Source organism: Arachis ipaensis, chromosome B4 (assembly GCF_059453495.1).
Source record: "Arachis ipaensis isolate K30076 ecotype BB chromosome B4, ASM5945349v1, whole genome shotgun sequence".
In the NCBI taxonomy this organism is placed as follows: Eukaryota; Viridiplantae; Streptophyta; class Magnoliopsida; order Fabales; family Fabaceae; genus Arachis; species Arachis ipaensis.
In genome coordinates this window covers 143,861,830-143,880,893 of record NC_142439.1, presented here as the reverse complement: position 1 = coordinate 143,880,893, position 19,064 = coordinate 143,861,830, and the positions used below count along the sequence as shown (strand labels likewise).

The window sequence follows — 19,064 nt, the reverse complement described above, 5'->3', positions numbered from 1 at the left end:
TATTAAAATCAAATATCAGTATAAAATATATGTTAGAATATAAATATATATATTAAAAATAAATTAAATTATATATATATTTATATACAATATATTAATTACTGATTTGAATAATTAATTTTAATATATAAATAATATTTTCGTAAAATTAGTGTTTAAATTAATGTGTCAACAAGACATCAATTGTAGAGTCGAATAAAATATACCTTATAAGAGTTTAGATAGTTCTTTTTTGTAGACATGTCTTGGTAGGTTGGGTGGTTTAATTTCTATCCTTTAAAAAAAAACAAACCTTAAAATGTCAAAAATGGACAATATACTCAAACGAATAGTAAGAATGGCAAAATAAGTTCATCCTGTCCAGATCCACCTCAAAATAGGACGGACTGGCTTGCTCTGTCAAACTTAAATGGACTAAAATATCTAATTTATCCCGTTTAATGGCTGGTCAACCGGTCTAACTTGTTTTTTTTTTTTTTCTAAAAAAAGTTAAATGAACATAAAAATATAAATTTCACCTACTTGCCACTGAGGTAAGTTAATAGTTGTGTTTCGATGCTTTAATAAATATATATTGTATAAATTTTGACATGATGGAAATATAACATTAAATAGCAAGTACATTAACTGTTCGAAATAATAAAAATTATGTGCACGAAAAATTGTCAAATGCTGAAATTGTGTTTTTAATTATTATTTGAATTGGTAAAATTTAATTTTATTGTTAATTTGATTGTATGCTATAGAATGCAATAAAAATATAAATTATAACAAAAATATTTAACAACAAATCTTTTTGTATACAATAAAAAAAATAAACAAAAATACACTTAAAAATTCACAAGCTGGTCACAATTACGTCCAAATTATTTAGTGAGTTACGCACATACACACATTGTTTTGTTCTAATAGACATATTCACCCTTTTGACAATGAGCGTGTGCCTCCGTTAATAATACTACACACAACACTTATAATGTTTTGAGTACAGAATGACACTATTATTATGAGTGACATGACAATTTGTTACTATATAAAATAAAATCTTTTTAAAATTAAATTATTAAGTGAAATTAAACCTAAACTCTATTCCATTATCTTCAAAAATGGTAGAAATTTATGAAACTTTAACAGAGAATGAAGATCATGGTTTCACTTCTCTAGAAAATGAAGTCTCAAATCCCTATGTTGTGGGAGTAACTTCACAAAATGGTGGAAGTACATGAAGTTCTTCGTATCAAAGAATGGCGAAAAAAATTTTCTAACCTACGATTACGAGTCTACAACTTCACCTTCCAGCTTTATTCAACAGTAAACTGTGAATAAGAAGAAGAAGAAAGAGAGCAGAAAAAAGAAAAAAATGAGAGATAAAAAAAAAAACAATAAAGTTAGTTGATTATCAATAGGTTAAACTATTTTGTCAATTTTTATAATTTTATCAAATTTATAATTAAGTCATTAAATTTAAAATTTTTTAATTAGATTTTTATACTATTTTTAATTTTATAATCAAAATTTTGTATACTTATAAAAATATTAGAGTTAACAAGATATTCTTAAAATAAGAAAATTTTTAAATTTAAAAGATTTAGCTCTTAAATGTGGATATCTTTAAAAATTTAAACTAATAAAAAATACATAAATAATTATATTTTTAACTATTTTAAAATTTAAAATGTTTAAAGACTTATTTATTATTTATATTTTTTAAAATTAATTTTATTAATAATATAAACACCATCTATATATATATAGTCTCACTTTCTCTGTGAACACCAAAAAAATTCACTTTCTATGTGTTTTTAGTCTCTGAAATTCATAGTTTATAAACATTCACATATATGGTGATATCTGTGATAAGTGATAACGTAGTGATTATGAAGCAGTGGCAACAGTGTGTTTGTTTGTGAAGTTTTATTATTTCCTTTTTTTCTCTTGTTTTCTGTAACACCTCATATTTTTTAAACTTTAAATTATTAATTTATTTTAAATTATGATTTATTTATTAAATTGAATTTATTATTTTTAAATATTATTTTATTAAAAGTAATTAAATTAATTTATAACTATTTAAGTTTAATTCAATTCAGATTCTTATATATATTTTTGTTATGATAAAATATTTTACATAATTAAAACTATAATTTTAGTAATTTATAAGTAATGAAAATTATATATATATATTAATTTGAATAATTGACATTTTTAATTAAAAAATAGAGTTTAGTTAATAATATTATTATCGAATTCGATATCTGCCGATATGAGAAAATATCGGTATTTTTCGATGAATTTAGCTTTGCTAATGCTTCATCGTATATCTTTTATCATTATGTTACTAATATCATTTATATTAGTAACTCATATATATTATTATTATTTGTGTTTTAATATATTCACCAGTTTTTATATTTATTCATTTAAGATATTTATAACTTGAATCGCTGACTCAACAGTTCCAAATCGTGACACCCAGCCACCATGTGTCACCAAACTAATCTAATTATTATTATCACCCTTAGTCATCATCATTAGCAGTTTCATTGAGGGAAAAGAGAGATAAATGATCGTGGGTGAGAGAGAGAGATATTTTCATGGCATCATTGAGCTTTCGGCTTCGATTTCTTGAGTTCCGTAATTCCAATAAAAAATTAATCCAATTAAAGTGTTCATATTCTCATTCTCATTACGTTGGTGTCACTTTTGTTTGGGAGAAATCGATGCGGAAATGCTGTTCCTTCATGCAAAGTTTGGCCGAAGGAGCCCCGGAAGTGGAGTAGCCGGTTTTGACATTTTCTTCTTCGATTTCTCGTTCAGAAACCTTCCTGAAAATTTCGGTTGTTGTGATTTTTGTACGGAGGTAGGGTTTGGTAATTTTATAATAATTAAATGTGAATTGGATAAGTGAATGTTAGTTTGATTGATTATTGTTTGAGTTTGATTAAGTTTATGTTGAATTATTGTCGTTTGCTTGAGATTTTGGTTCAGCTATGCATGAACAGCCAGTTGGGGTGTTTTGATTATTTTAGGGCTGTTGTGATATGGTATTTTGAGATAATTTTGATGATTTTTGATGACTGCAAGATTAAATTAAAAGCTGTGAAAAATCGGTTACCGAAACCATTGAAAAACTAGTTAAAAATCAGTAATTTTGATGAACCTTCGAAAATGGTTTTAAAGTTAGCTCGAAGAATATGAGAATGAATGAGACATGTGACTCCGGATAAGAGGCAATGGCGTTGTCCACTTGTTCCGAGAAAAAGATGACGAAGAAGAATGAAAAAAACTGAATTTGATTAAAAAATTGAATGAATATGATAAATGAGACATGATTAAAGATGACTGATGACAAGTATATCTGTGTTTTCTTTCTGGTTATAAGAGTGGCAGGGCATCTATTTCCTCTAATGGTGACAGGGGATATAATCCCTCTAATAGTGACAGGGCACATAATTCCTCTAATGATGACAGAGCACGTATTCCCTCTAATGGTATTAATGCGCAACAGAGAGACATGTGTCCGAATTAGCTACCGGACATGTCGGGTTTGGCTATATAACCAACAAATGAGATCATTAGCCATAGGACCGACATGCATCATACTTGTTTGCGCATATTTGTTTTTGAGTATATTTTCTGTAATTGTGGGTGTATTATATGATTATTTGATTTATGTGTTCTTTATTTGTTAAGTCTAAACGTATTCTATTGCTCGTTGCTGTTGGCTATGGTAATAAAATGAACATAATTATACACCCCGACTCTACTAAGAACTCCCTGGTTCTTACCCCCTATTTCCACCCCTTTCAACTACAGGTGCGAAGGTTTAGTGCGGAGCTACAGGAGCATAGAAGGTTATGTTTACAAGTTGAGTTGTTAGAGTTTATTTTCCTCTCGCCTTATTAGTTAGAATTTTATTAAGAGGGATAGGTTTTGTAATTGCTTTTGTATGTAATAGTATAATGTATTATTAATATTAAGTATGTGAATATGTGTTATCTGTTCTTGTTGAAAAATTTTTAAGTTTTAGTGAAACCATTGATACATTTACGCGTAAAGGCTCATACCTTATTAAATATATGAGAGTCATCGTAATACCCCCGCTATCAGAGTAAATGTATTACATTGTGGTATTAGAGCAATTTTTCGTATAGAGCTTGAGGAATGGACTGACTATGCTTTACTGCATACTCTGAGTGTCTGTCATGCAGTAGGACTTGTCCTAATGACAAGAGTTTGAGTTTTACGTACATGATTGTCTATTGATTAATACTGTTAGCCGACCGTTGCATTCCTCATAGTATTAGGTCTGGCCAACTTATTACTAATGATTTGTATATACAAAAATACTAATGAATTGTCATAGATGAAATAGAATTAATAGGTGATGCGAATCACGAGGTTTGGAAATGTTAGGAGTTACTTTTCAAAGATCCGTTTAGTTTCGACTTACGATTCTTATCGCAAGAGAATTGCCACATAATTTCTTGTTTTACCATTTTCATTGGAGTTCTTTGTTTCGGATACCTTTCCTGAACCATGATGTTATTCCCTTCCGATCATAATTCACCATTCGCATATATCTTTGCTTGACCATGTTTTTAACTGTCCACTTGAACCTTTTGGAACATCCATCTTTATCATAGTTTGGTATCAGTATGACTTTCATTATCCTCATGTTTGAAAAAGGAAGTTAGTATAAATCTTTTTCATTATCAATTTTTCAGGGCGAAAATTTTTTTAAGGTGAGTACATTATTATAACACTCCATATTTTTTAAACTTTAATTATTATCAATTTATTTTAAGTTATGATTTATTTAATAAATAGAACTCATTATTTCTAGATATCATTTTATTAAAAATAATTAAATTAATTTTATAACTATTTAAGTTTAATTCAATTCAAATTTTTATATATATTTTTGTTATGATGAAATATTTTACATAATTGAAACTATAATTTAGTAATTTATAAGTAATAAAAATTATTTATATATATATATATATTTTAATTTGAGTAATTGACATTTTTAATTTAAAAATAGAGTTTAGCTAATAATATTATTATCGAGCTCGATATCTGCTGATATGAGTAAATATCGGTACTCTTCAATGAACTTAACTTTTCTAATATTTCATCGTATATCTTTTATCATAATGTTACTAATGTCATTTATATTAAAAACTCAAATATATTATTACTTATGTTTTAATATATCCACTTTTTATATTTATCCTTTTAATATATTTATAACTTGAATCGTTGTCTCAGTGGCTCCAAACCGTGACACCCAGCCTTCCCATGTGTCACCAAACTAATCTAATTATTATCACCCTTATTCATCATCATCAGTGGTTTCATTGAGGAAAAAGAGAGAGAAATGACCGTGGATGAGAGACAGAGAGAGTTTCATGGTATCGTTGAGCTTCCAACTTCGATTTCTTAAGCTCTGTAACCCCAATAAAAAATCTAATTCGATTAAAGTGTTTGTATCATCCTCCTCATTACGTTGGTGTCACTTTTGTTCGGAAAAAATTGATAGCGGAGCTGCTGTCCCTCCATGCAAAGTTTGGTCGAGGGAGCCCCGGAGGTGGAGTAGCAATTTTGACATTTTCTTCTTCGATTTCTCGTTCAGAAACCTTTCCTGAAGCTTCGGTTGTTGTGATTTCTGTACGGAGGGAGGGATTTCTGTACAATGGTAGAATTTGTTAATTTTAGAATAATTAAATGTGAATTTGATAAGTGAATGTTGGTTTGATTGATTATTGTTTGAGTTTGATTAAGTTTATGTTGAATTATTGTTGTTTGCTTGAGATTTTGGTTTGGATATGCATGAACAGCCAGCTGGGGTATTTTGATTATTTTGGGACTATTGTGATATGGTATTTTGAGATAATTTTGATGAGTTTTGATGGCTATGAGATTAAAGTAAAAGTTGTGAAATTTTGGTTACCGAAACCGTTGAAAAACTAGTTAAAAATCAGTAATTTTGATGAACTTTTGATGAGTTTGATTTGGTTCTTTGAAAAACACAAAACCGTCATGTTTTGACTATTTTGTGGCCAAAATATAATTAAGAAAGAGTTTTTGGGCTGAATGTTAAATAAAGAAAGTGTGTAAGTTAAAATAGAATTTTTAGAATTTTAGTGATTAAAGTATAATTTCTAAAAAATTTGGGGTCAAAATAAATTTTCAAAAGATTTAAGAATTATATTATCTAATTTTTAATTATTAAAGAAATGATTATGTTTTGAGTTTTATCTATAAAAGTATTGTGTTTGAATTTGATTTATCAAGAAAAGAGTTTGAGAAATTGTTTGGATGCGACCCGAGAAGGGTGGCAAAGTCCGAGTTTTAGGAGAGGTGCGGTCGAAATTTTTAGAATAATTATGAGAAGTTTTATTTTAGTTAATTTGGATTGAAAGAATTATATCATTTGATTTTGATTTATTTAAGAAAAGAATGAATTATATTCGAGTTTAAATGATTTTGTTTTGAAATAAGATTGGTTGTCGCTCTCCTAAAGTCTAGAGGTCTTCTCGAGGGGTTTAACTAATAAATGGTTTTCTTTCGTCTTTTGAAAAGAGTTTAAATTCGAAAACGGTTTTGAAGTTAGCTCGAAGAATATGAGAATAAATGAGACATGATTATGGAAATGATGATTTATAAATGAATGAGATATGTGACCCCGAATAAGAGGTAGTGGCGTTGTCCGCTTGCACAGGGAAAGAGATGAGGAAAAAGAATGAAGAAAACTAAGTTTGATTAAGAAATTGAATGAATATGATAAATGAGACATGGTTGAGGATGATTGATGACAAGTATATCTGTGACAGGGCACCTATTCTCTCTAATGGTGATAGGGCACATAATCCCTCTAATGGTAACAGGGCACTTATTCCCTCTAATGGTATTAATGCGCAACAGAGAGACAGTGTCTGAATTAGCTATCGGACATGTCGGGTTTGGCTATATAACCGACAAATGAGCTTATTAGTCATAGGACAGACATGCATCCACTACAAGGAAAAGCAATATTTGTAATAAAAAAAATTATTACAAAAAATCAGAATTTTGAAACAAAAGAATTTTGTAACAAAAAAGGGCCGTTGCAGTATGTCATACAAATAACCAAAAGTCGTTACAAAAGTGATAACAAATTTTGATGTTCAAAATATTTTTGCTGACAATATATTTTTTCCTATCATAAAATTTTGTTACAAAATACAACTTGATTTTGTAACATTTTTTTCTTTAGTTACAAAAGCAAAATAATTATTTTGTAATAATTTTTTCTAATACAAATTGTATGCATAATTTACCAAATTATTTTTTTTAATTAACTGATATATTAACTATTTTACTAAGCAAGTCAACATTTATATAATATATAAAAACATACATAATTCAAACATGTTTCATTTAACTAAAATTGTTTTAAAACAAAATAACATTAGTGAGTACATTGATTAGTTCTACAAGTTATATTTATTGCACAAGTTCAACCAAAAGTTAAAAGTCTAAGGTAGATTAGTGTCTCTATGAATCAAAATATTCTTGAGCCCTCAAGGTAGCATGTTGTCACCATTTTAGCACTCCTGTAAATAAGAAAGACCGAAACAAAAAATTAGAAACAAGATATAACACTAATTATAATTTTTTTCATTAACTTTTATCCAAAATGTTTAGAAAAATTTTGGCAGAACCTCCCCTAAAACTTGGATATTTCCACCGTCTACAGTTCCAACAAAAACAACCAATTCACTACTTATTTCTCCGCCAATATACAACCAAATTTATCAAACCAAATAATAAGACATTTGTCATTTCTCAACCATGACACAAGTAAAATGTGATAAACAGATCCATATACAAATTAAACTATACTAATAATATATAAATCATGTAGGAATATGTATTAAAATCTTAAGCAATTTTAGGAGTACCTTTAATTGTCTAGTTTCTTTCGTTGTCAAAGCACGTTATGAAAGAGTTCACAACGGCTTCTTGAGCTTCCAATTGAGCTTTCACTCGAACTAGGGGATGCTGGGGCTGGGGCAGGGGTTGCCGGGGCTAGAGCAGGGGCAGTTGGGACTAGAGCAGGGGTTGCTAGTATTGTAGAACTAGATGCGGTAGCCCTTTTCAACCTTCGTGAGGCCATTATGTTACGCAATCTACAATAAAACTCACAGAGATAACATTAAAGAAATGAAATAATAAAATATTTACATAATTTAATACACAATTACACAAAAAAAAAGCACATCAACATCTGTTTTAGAAATCACTAAACTTAGTATCTTTCAATTTACATAACTTCTATTACAAAACTTTAATTAAAATAAATTTTAGTTTGGAGACTCCTAACTTATTTAGTAACAATTGTGTCTTGGTTGCAACTCAATCGCTATTTAATTCCAAGAGTTGCAAGCATTGAAAGTTCATGCAAACTTTGTTGAAAACTGATTCTTTCCAGCTTTGATCAGTAATTTTAAAAAATTCACAACTCCCAATCTTTAACTCCTAAAATTATGAAATTTTAGAACAATAAACCAAGTTAATTAAAGTTTAAAATAAAATTAGTTTCACTCCAAAACTCAGATCAGAGGAGTCACAAAAAGACAAACAAGTTGCTGCCCTGTTTGAACTTTTCTGCTCCAGGATAGATTTATCGACCTAATTTTAAAAATTCGCCATAAATTGTACATTTAACAAAAATGCCTCAAAATTTTTAGTCCAGTTTCCTATATTCTCAAGTTTAATTCAGACTTAGTCCCACACAATTCCAATCATCACAGAATTAGTTATAACTTTTCAAAGTTTCTGACTTCGTTTAAAAGAAATGCAGAAAATCAGATTTCATAATTTAACTTTGAAAAATCATAACTAATTCTCTAGTTAATACGAAACCTTTTAAATATGAATCTTAGCAACCATACTCATTGTAATTCACTTAACTTTTAATCTCATATTACTTCAATCACTATCGAATTGCTGGTCTGCTTTTCAAAATTGGCGTTTATCTCAAAAACCAGATTTTCAACAAAAAGTTTAGCATTTCAAGATTCAACTTTCAGTACCTCTCAAAATTAAATCTCAAAGAAATCACCAAAAAATTCCACCATCATTACAATATATTTATAACCAACTCAACAGTAATCAACTAATACAATCCATCAAATCTAGCATTCACAACAATTAATTGTCAAACAATTCACAATCCACATAATCAATCAATAACACTGAATCAACAATTCCAATCACATTTCACAGCCATAATTCAACATTCATATAATCAATTAATTACTCATGATAATTAAACCAATTTACAGTTATTCAATAAACTTTATGGGCATTCTAAAATTAAAATTATTTAAGTTAAATCCCCTACCTCGATGTCGCAATCGCATAATTTAACATAACAACTCCCTTCCCTTTCAGTTTCATGGCAGCAGCAGCGGCGACTCCCACGCAACCGGAACGGCAGAGGCATGGTCTTCACAGCAGTGACCGGGATTGTAGCAAAACAGAGGATTCAAATTGGATAAAAATTAAGAGCAATCACAGCCCAGAATCAAAGTAGCAGTCTCAGACTCATCACTGCAGCTCCAGCATTGGCTCTCGACAGTAGAAGGTCGGCGGCACATTCTCTAGTGGCAATCGACGACGGTAGTAGCTTCAAAGGGGACGGAATCGCAAACCCTAATAATCAGAACAAAAACTAGAAGCAAGAACAGAACAAAAACCAAAAGCAAAACAGAACGGAAACCAAGAGCAAGAAAGCTTTCCTCGGTTCATCTTCACAGTGGTGGCGAGCTCCTATGGCGGCGGCAAGGAGAACACCCACCAATGCGTCCTTCGACTCCCATTCTCTCTTGGCCAGTTGCGGATCTTCCCTTCTCTCTCCCCTCTGCGTGCGACGGCGATGGCTACGACGATGGTGACAAGCCCTAGCGACGGCAGCAATGAAGCACGACGGCGACAGCCCTAGGCGACGACGATGGAGATGGCTTCGTGCAGCTCTAATGGTGACGACAGCTTTGGGCAACAATCCCGTTCGCAAGCTCTCCCTCTATACACAATTTCTTTTTATTCTTAAACTGTTTAACATTTTGAAAAAAAAAAGAATTGTTATAAAATATACTTATATTTTGTGACAAATAATTAACTTGTTATAAACAATATTGAATTTTGTGACAAATTAATTTTTTGTTTCAAAACAATTAGAGTTTTTGAAACAAAAAGATATTTTGTTACAAAACAATTGGAGTTTTTGAAACAAAAAATATTTTATTACAAAATATTTCAAATTTTTGTAACTACTTTTTTTTGTTACAAAATATTATAATATTTTGTAACAAAACACCATCTCGTTATAAAAACTAATGTAATTTGTAACAAAAAAATCAGGTTGTTACAAAATATTATCATGTTTTGTAACAACTTGTAATGTTGTTACAAAATATTATTCTTTTGTAACAATTACCAATTATTATTACAAAAAAATTTTTTGTAACCATTTTAAATTTGATACAAAATTTTTGTTACAAATGTTTTATTTTCTTGTAGTGATCATACTTGTTTGCACATATTTGTTTGTGAGTGTGTTTTGTGATTGTGGGTGTGCTATATGATTGTTTGAATTTTGTGTTCTTTATTTGTTAAGTCTAAATGTATTCTATTGCGTGTTGCTGTTGGCTATGTTAATAAAATGAACATAACTATACATCCCGACCCTATTAAAAACTCCCTAGTTCTTATCCCCTATTTCCACCCCTTTCAGCTGCAAGTGCAAAGGTGTAGTGCAGAGCTACAGGAGCATGGAAAGTCATGTTTACAAGCTGAGTTGTTAGAATTTATTTTTCCCTCGCCTTGTTAGTTAGAGTTTTATTCAGAGGGGTAAGTTTTGTCATTGCTTTTTGTATGTAATATTATAATGTATTATTAATATTAAATAAGTGAATATGTGTTATCTGTTCTTGTTGGAAAAGTTTTAAGTTTTTAGTGAAACCATCGATAGATTTACGCGTAAAGGCTCAGACCTTATTATTAAATAAACTCCGTTAGGGAGACAATGAGGAATCTTGACAATGTATACAATGGGCTAGTTTATAGCCCACAGTGGATAAAAAAAATAAGAAATACCTTCTAAATTCTAGTAACAAAACTTTTACCCCCAATTTCAAATTTAAACCATCTCCTACCCACTACTAAACCCTAGCAGCGCCTGACCCCCTCAGCAGCCCCAACAGTGCTATGACCACCCCTCTAGCAACCCTAGCAACGCTGTCACCCACCCCCAGCAGCCCCAACAGCATCGTGATTCCTCCAATTAAAATAACAATCCGGTTACATATAAAACTGATTATCCAAATGCTCATTAAAACAATCATCTGCATATTTACTACATTGAATATTCAGATTATTTTATTTATAACTATGTAAATAACCATCTGCATTAGATATAAAAATAACCATCCACCGACCTAGTGTAATGAACATCTGCATAAAAAAGGCTTTCACTTTTGTACTTGATTCCCGTTGTCAAGCGGAGGATGGGGGAGAGAAGAGTGCAGAGGCCTGCAATTGCGTAGGAGAGGGCAACGGCAGGACCAGTGTAGAGGTGAGCAGCGCGTCCAGTGGTGACAAAGACATCGGCGCCAACCATGTCGCCGATGCCGAGGGCGATGTGGTCGTACCAGCGGAGAGTGCGGCGCATTTGGGAGCCAGATTGGGCGCGAAGGCAGGTCATCTCGTCGCAGGAGGTGGAGACTTAGACGGCACGGATTGCAAAGCAAGAATGAGTGTGAGAGAGACGTTGGGAGGGAGAAATCGCCGACGCAGGGGAAGGACTTTTCCGACTGGCACATTCACGGCTACACGAATGACACAACCTTTGCAGCAGTGTTGCTCAGTCGTTCGCGGTGCGCATGGCGGCGTCTGCATGAACTGCGATTAATTAACTGCTTAATTAATTAAATTAAATGGCCCAAATTAGGTTCAAAAACTTATAAAGTGAATTAGAAAATTTAAATATACTTTTTAGACTCAGTAGATTTTTCTGAGTTAGAAAATGTATATTTCTACGAAAAACCACATAATAAATCGAACCGGTAAATGAACTGGTAGTACCGGCTTAAATCGATCTGGTACTGTGCGAGAATAATTAAAAATAGTAGAAAAACCTAGGAAAACATATAGAATTGAAAAATGGACACTAATTTTAAAGGTTTGGCCTGTAATTGGGCCAAACGGGCCAAAAACTCTAACGGGTTGGACCGGGCCCAAGTTGGGCCCAAGCCCAACATATATCACACTCCATTAATGAACTCATGAGCCATAAAAACACACACAAGGGTGAGTGGCTGAAGTGAAGGGGAGAGGAAGAGAGAAAAGTTACTATTCACATACAACTTCAATCCATCATATCTCGAGCTACGGTGCTCCGATTCGCGTGCTGTTAGCGGCAACGTGAAGCTCTTGCCAAGCCTGTTACTTTCATCCATAGGTAAGATTTCAAATTTTCCCTTCCTTCCTACAGCCCTAGGAATTTCGAATCTGGTGGGTTTTGGTTTTGAGTGAAATTTGTGTTTTGGTTGTTTAGGTACTAATCATTATTGAGGGATTGTTGGGTTCTATCCCAAATTTCAGTGGATAAGGTAAGATTTCTTAATAACCCTTGTAAATTGATACATTATGAATGTTATGTTTTGATTTTTATGAAATATATTATGTTAGTTTGAATATTGGAGCTTGTTGGAATTACCTTGGATACTTAGGAGCATTTGGAGTTGGATTGGTGACTTGATTGTGTTTGGAAGCTTAATTTGTACTCAATCTTGGGTTTTTGTGCATACTGAAAATTGGCCAAGGTATGGTTTCGGTTTTCTCTATGTAATATATAATATTTCTAGACACTTAGGCTGGTGACCCATATGATAGGTTGAATTGAAATGGCTTGTTGAATTATTGCATGATGATGTATGATGTATTGATGACTTTGATGATTTGGGTGAGTAATGTTGTTGAGTTTAACAAATAGTGTTGAATATTGATATTGTGAATGGTTGAGGTTGATTATTATGATTGGTAGTGATAGAATGATGATTGATGAGTGTGTTGGTGGAGAAAGGATTATAGTGTCATGTATTTGATATTTGAGGTTGATGATATTGTAATGTGAGTGAAAATTTGATATGAATGGTGAATTGTGACACAAAGGGTAAGTTATGAAGTAATTTGTAGTTTGGTGTGGTTTGGATTTGGTTTTGGTTATGGATTTCAAAGATTTGAGAAATTAGTGAACTTTGGTAAAAATAGATTTTTGGTGAACTTTGACGGATCATAACTTGAGCCTCAAAGCTTACAATTGAATGAAACTTATTTTAAATTAAAGATGGCTTTGAGAGCTTTAAATTGATATAAAGTTTGTAGAGAATGGATTTTTGTAGAGGAAGTTATGACCGTTTAAAGTTTGGTGTCAAAATCTGAATTCTGTGATATAACAGAATTTTATGATTTCTGGTTTGTGTGCGTACACACACTGCTGTGCGCGTGCTCTCATCAGTGGCTAATTTTGACTTGTGCGTCGCACAGCCTGGTGCGCACGTACACTCTGTGTATTTCTGAAAACGTGCGTATGCACACTCTTGTGCGCACACACACACAAGGAGGTGCCTACTGTTGGGAGCGCTAGCACACTCTGGTGCGCACACACACCCTGCAAAATTTTCAAGCTGTGTGTACGCACAGCCTCGTGTACACGCACATGCTGGAAGTTACATTCTGTTGAGGGCGTTCGCACGTATCTATACGTGTACGCAGAATGGAAATTTTTACTCCCTGTGCATACGCACACTTCTTGAAAATCTTTTTAGGCATGTATACGCACAATCCTATGCGTATACACACTGCCCTATTTTTCAATAAACATTGTTTTTAACTATTTTTCCTTCCCGGAAAGCTTGCAAACTTCTGTAACACTTATTTATGTCTCTTTAGCTTGCTTTTAGGTGTCAAAACATGGGAGATGCTTTTGGTAAGTTTAATTGGATACTTTTCTTGCAAAAAGGTTTAGAGAACGGAGGTTTAGGTTTCTGGTATACTGAGGATGGTTTTGGTTGAGTGAGAAGGCGAGGTATTGTATTGATGATTACTGACAGAAAATTGTGGAAGTGGTGAATTACTGAGCATTGAATGAAATGATTTTGAAAACCACTGATGTAATATTTTTAAACTGAGATTATTGAGATGATATGCACCTGGCAGGGTCGGCGGTTAATCCCGCCTGTCGAGATCACGGTGGCATCATAAGGGCGGTGGTTAGTCCCGCATACATTGAGATGTGAGGTCCGTGGCAAGAGTATCCCGCTCGCATCCATTCGAAATCACTATAGTGTGCAGGCACTGACATCCTGGACCGTGATCCGGGCACGATATCTCGGGGGTTCCCATTATGAGACCGAAGGGCGACATCTCCATGGAGGTGTGTCGGATTGGCAGTTGAATCAACAATGTGATATCACAGCCAATAAGACAGACATTCATCTTGTGCATCTTCTATCTGTTTGTTTGCTTTGCCGACTTGAAATTGATTACCTAATTGTATAACATGATTAATTGCTACTTGAATTTCTTGATATACATGCTATACTTGTGCTTTACTTGCATTGTTATTTGTTTGTGTATTCTACTAGGATTGAGGAGGTTCGGAAGGCGGTGGCGATGGGATTGCATGGCGGTTAGGCTGGCAAAGGCTGTGGGACAGCGGAAAATTGTTAGATTAGAAATCCACTAAGTTAGATTACCCTCTTTTCTTTATGGTTTTAAAATATGAATTTAAGTTTACTTATGGATTAAGCTTGAATCTTGTGATGGATATGAAGTTCTAAGATTGCTTCTGGCATCCTGGGGTCTTATATCTTACATCACTGGGCACTGTTATCATACTGAGAACCTCCAGTTCTCATTCCATACTCTGTTGTTATTTTTCAGATGCAGGTCGTAACCCATCTCGATGAGTTACTTTGATGGTGACAGAGCAGAGGATCTTCACTATGTTTTGAAGTCTTTTGATTATTTTGTTTAACTTCTCTCACCTTTGTATTTATATATGCCTTAGAGGCTTACTTTGAGAGAAAGTTTGTATAAGCTGTTTTATTTTTTAAACTCTGTATGTCTGTATATAACTAGCCGGCTTAACCTTCGCGAGCCGCGGCTAGACTCTTATGACTATTATACTTTGATATATCTATATATATGTCTTGATATCTGTAGGTATATCTTGTGCCTTACGTTGTAGCTTCGTGTGAACGTTTTGCGATTTTCAAACTCTGTTTTTGAGCTTAATCCTTAATTGGGCTTCTAGAATATATTATTTCCTTCTATATAACTATGTATAAGCTTTAAAGTTATCGTAACTTTTTATTAACCTTTACTTTACGACGCGAGGTAAGGCTTAGGATAATTAGGATGTTACAGCGTCTCCCGAAACTGTGCGCGACGGCAGCTGTTGTGGGTGGCGACACGGCAGCGTTGAGAGAAGATGAGACTAGGCAATAAGCAATTCCGTTCAAATGGGGGAGAGGGTCACAGTTTTGCGTTGTTCACTATTTCGAATCCTTATTTGGGTTGTATTTCAAATTAGAAATAAATAATAATAATTAATTTAATTATCATTTGATTTTAATTACAAAAATATCCCTATTGTATACATTGTACACTAATTAGATTGGCTCTCCATACTTTTTCTTATTAAATATATGAGAGTCGTCGTAATACTGTTGCTATCAGAATGACGCACCCAGAAGCGTGACATTCTGATAATAAGAGTGTTACATTTTTCTCTTTATTATCTACTTAATACATACTTATTATATGTAACACTGATAACGGTCCATCTCATATCTCTCTTAAATCACATTAAAATTCTTGAAATGAATTAATCTAATTTATTAACTAAATGTATAAAGGGTAATCAGTTAACCTGCACTTAAGTTGTTAATGATGGGTGCTAGTTATAACAAATTAGAAAGAATTTGTTAGTTCGTAATTTTAAAATGTCTGAACTTTAAAATTGAAACTCATAAACGAACAAAAAATAAACGGGCTAATAACCTGTATAACCTATAGACTTAAGCGGGCTGAATTGATTCACAGTTCTAGTTCTATCATACAGCTTAATACAATACAATTCAATTCTTCTGTCTATTCTGAGAAAGAAAATGAAAATGCAAATAATTTATTCTTAAGATGCAATACAAGGTGAAAAATATGGAGATGGTAAAAAATGCTCAACACTTTTTAGGTAGCATCATAAAATATAAAGGACTATACAACTTGAGTTGAGGTTAAGTGATATAAAACTGTCAAGAATTACTATTATGTATCCTAAAGGTATAAGTTAAACATATCTAAAAAAAATATTTTCCTCTAAAGATATTTTCATAGTTAGAAAATTCGAAAGGCACTTCTATCAGCAATTTGAAAATATTTTTGTTGATTTTATCTTTAATATACAAGGCACAATCTTAGTTTTCTTAACAAAATGTTATAATTGCTACTATATCATATACCATGCATATGGAGTTAATATTGTATTTACATCTGTATAACGAAGGTGACAATTCATGGTGACGATGATAGCAACCAAGAAAAAGAAAAGGAAGCATTTGCTCTCACAGCAGCATCAGAGCTGTTGATCAAAGGCACTGAAAACCCTTCTATATCTCCGGTGGTAGAGATGTTTCTCGATGATCCAACTCTTTCAAGTTCCATCCATCATCTAAACAAGTGGTTTTATGACGAAAATCGCCCTCTATACGAAATCACCTTGGGAAAACCTTTGTGGGAGTTTCTTGACAAGAACCCTACGAACTTGAGCTTGTTCAATGATGCTATGGCCAGTGATTCTCAGATGATAAAGTTGGCACTAAAGGATCATCACATGGCCTTTGAGGGGTTGGAAACAATTGTGGATGTTGGTGGTGGAACTGGAACCACGGCACAAATTTTCAGTGAGAAATTTCCAGAACTCAAATACATAGTATTTGATCTTCCACAGGTTGTGAAAATTTTGAAGGGATGCAACAATTTGAGCTTTGTTGGTGGAGACATGTTTGATTCCATTCCTAAGGATGATGCAATTCTACTTAAGGTAAGCATTTAATTAGTAGTGGATTAGTAGTGTGTTTGCCCTAATTAATTTAAATATTTTTTAGCTAATTTTATGGCTTAAAATTAGATCGAACCCTGGATTTAAAAATTAGATCGAACTAGTTGAATTAACTAAATTTATCGAGAATTCAGGTAAAAAATCAATCAGCAATAAACTGGTTATTGAAAAATTGAAAAATCAGTTAATTGAATTAAGCAGTACAATTTTTTAACAATTAATCGGTTTAAAATAATAAAAGACAAAAAATATTTTTCTAAAAAAAATATATATTTTTTTTCAAAGATAATAGGTTATATTTCGTTAATTATTAAAAAATGAAATACAAAGATGTCCAAAAGCAGAACAGCATAATAAAAGGTGGAGAATTCCCAAAAACACTACACTGAAGGTATTCATCCAACGGTGCGTGGTCGAAAAACGAAGAAAAATCTTAAAGAAGAAATAATGATAAATCAAATTGAATGCAACTAAGAGCTTGTCTCATGGAGATGACGACCTAAACTGGGAGTTCTTTGGATTTCACGGAGCAACTTGACAGAGCTTGCTAGAATGGCAGACGGCATAGAAGTAGAACCTTCAAAAATCAACTGGTTGCGAGCTTTCCAGCAGTTCCAGCAAATGATGGCAAGCAATTGAGGATTACGGTCAGCATTCTTCAACGGGTTAAGTATCTCTGTTGATGCAATCCACCATGTCCAAAAGTTGTTAGAACTCTGAGGGGGAAGACAGTCACGAAGATAATTCTGAGACCACACGTCTTTAATTCTAGAGCAATCGATCAAACAATGAGTGACTGTTTCCGTTGCTTCATGACAGCAAAGGCATATTGGTGATATAGATGGGATGCGGTGATGAATCTGAGCAAGCACCGGAAGTCGGCCATGGAGAGCTTTCCAGATAAATAGCTTAATTTTGTGAGGCAAGTTCAACTTCGATAGATCAATCCACAGCTTTTTCTGCTGCATATAAATAGGGCAAAGCTCCAGAGGCGGATGGTAAAATAAGTAGCCAATTCTGTAACCTGAAGCTGTATCATATTGCTTGGATTTGTTCAAATCCCATTGTAATTTGTCCCTACTCTGCTGAATTTTAACTGACAAAATCCTGTTTGCAATGTCTTGGGGAAATAATTCTTGAATGAGATTCTGATTCCAATTTCTATCTTCAGTAATTAGATCTTTAACTCTTGGAACCAACTCAGAAATAGCCTGTCTATTTGACATGTCAGAAATCATCAAAGGATACGGAGGAGGCAACCAAGGATCCTCAAAGGTTTAGATATTCTCACCAGTACCCACAGCCCAATTAAGACCTTTTTCAACAATCTTTCGACCTTCCAGTATGCTCCTCCATCCCCAAGAAGGTAAGACTCCAATTTCTGCCGTTATAGCATTACCATTGCTAAAGTATTTACCTCTTAAGATTTTGGATAATAAGGAAGTAGGCTGTGTTACAAGTCGCCAAAACTGTTTGCCTAAAAGCGCCAGATTTTGGATTCTGAGATCTTTAAATCCAAGGCCTCCTTCTTTTCGTGGGCGAGTCATAGTGTCCCAACTAATCCAAGCCATCCGCCTTTCAGAAGTTGCGGATTCGAATCTCATATCTTTGGTATATATATATATATATATATATATATATATATATATATATATATATATATATTTTATACATAAATATATTATTTTATTATATTCGATTCAGTGCTACTTGAATCACCGATTTAATTTTTAGAACTTTAATTATAAGTCACTTATCATGTTAACTAATTCTAATTTTATATATTACTTTTATATATATACATTTAATAAATAAAGAATGAAATAATATATATATATATATAATTTTATATTTCTTTTCTTCCTTTGCAGCTAGTCTTACATGATTG

The 19,064-nt window shown here is 32.6% G+C and overlaps 1 pseudogene; it reads left to right on the top strand.

Annotated features, from left to right (window-relative positions):
* The first annotated feature begins 14,025 nt into the window (after nt 1-14,025).
* On the top strand, nt 14,026-17,170 carry LOC148569510 (isoflavone 7-O-methyltransferase pseudogene; annotated as a pseudogene).
* Nucleotides 17,171-19,064: the final 1,894 nt, after the last annotated feature.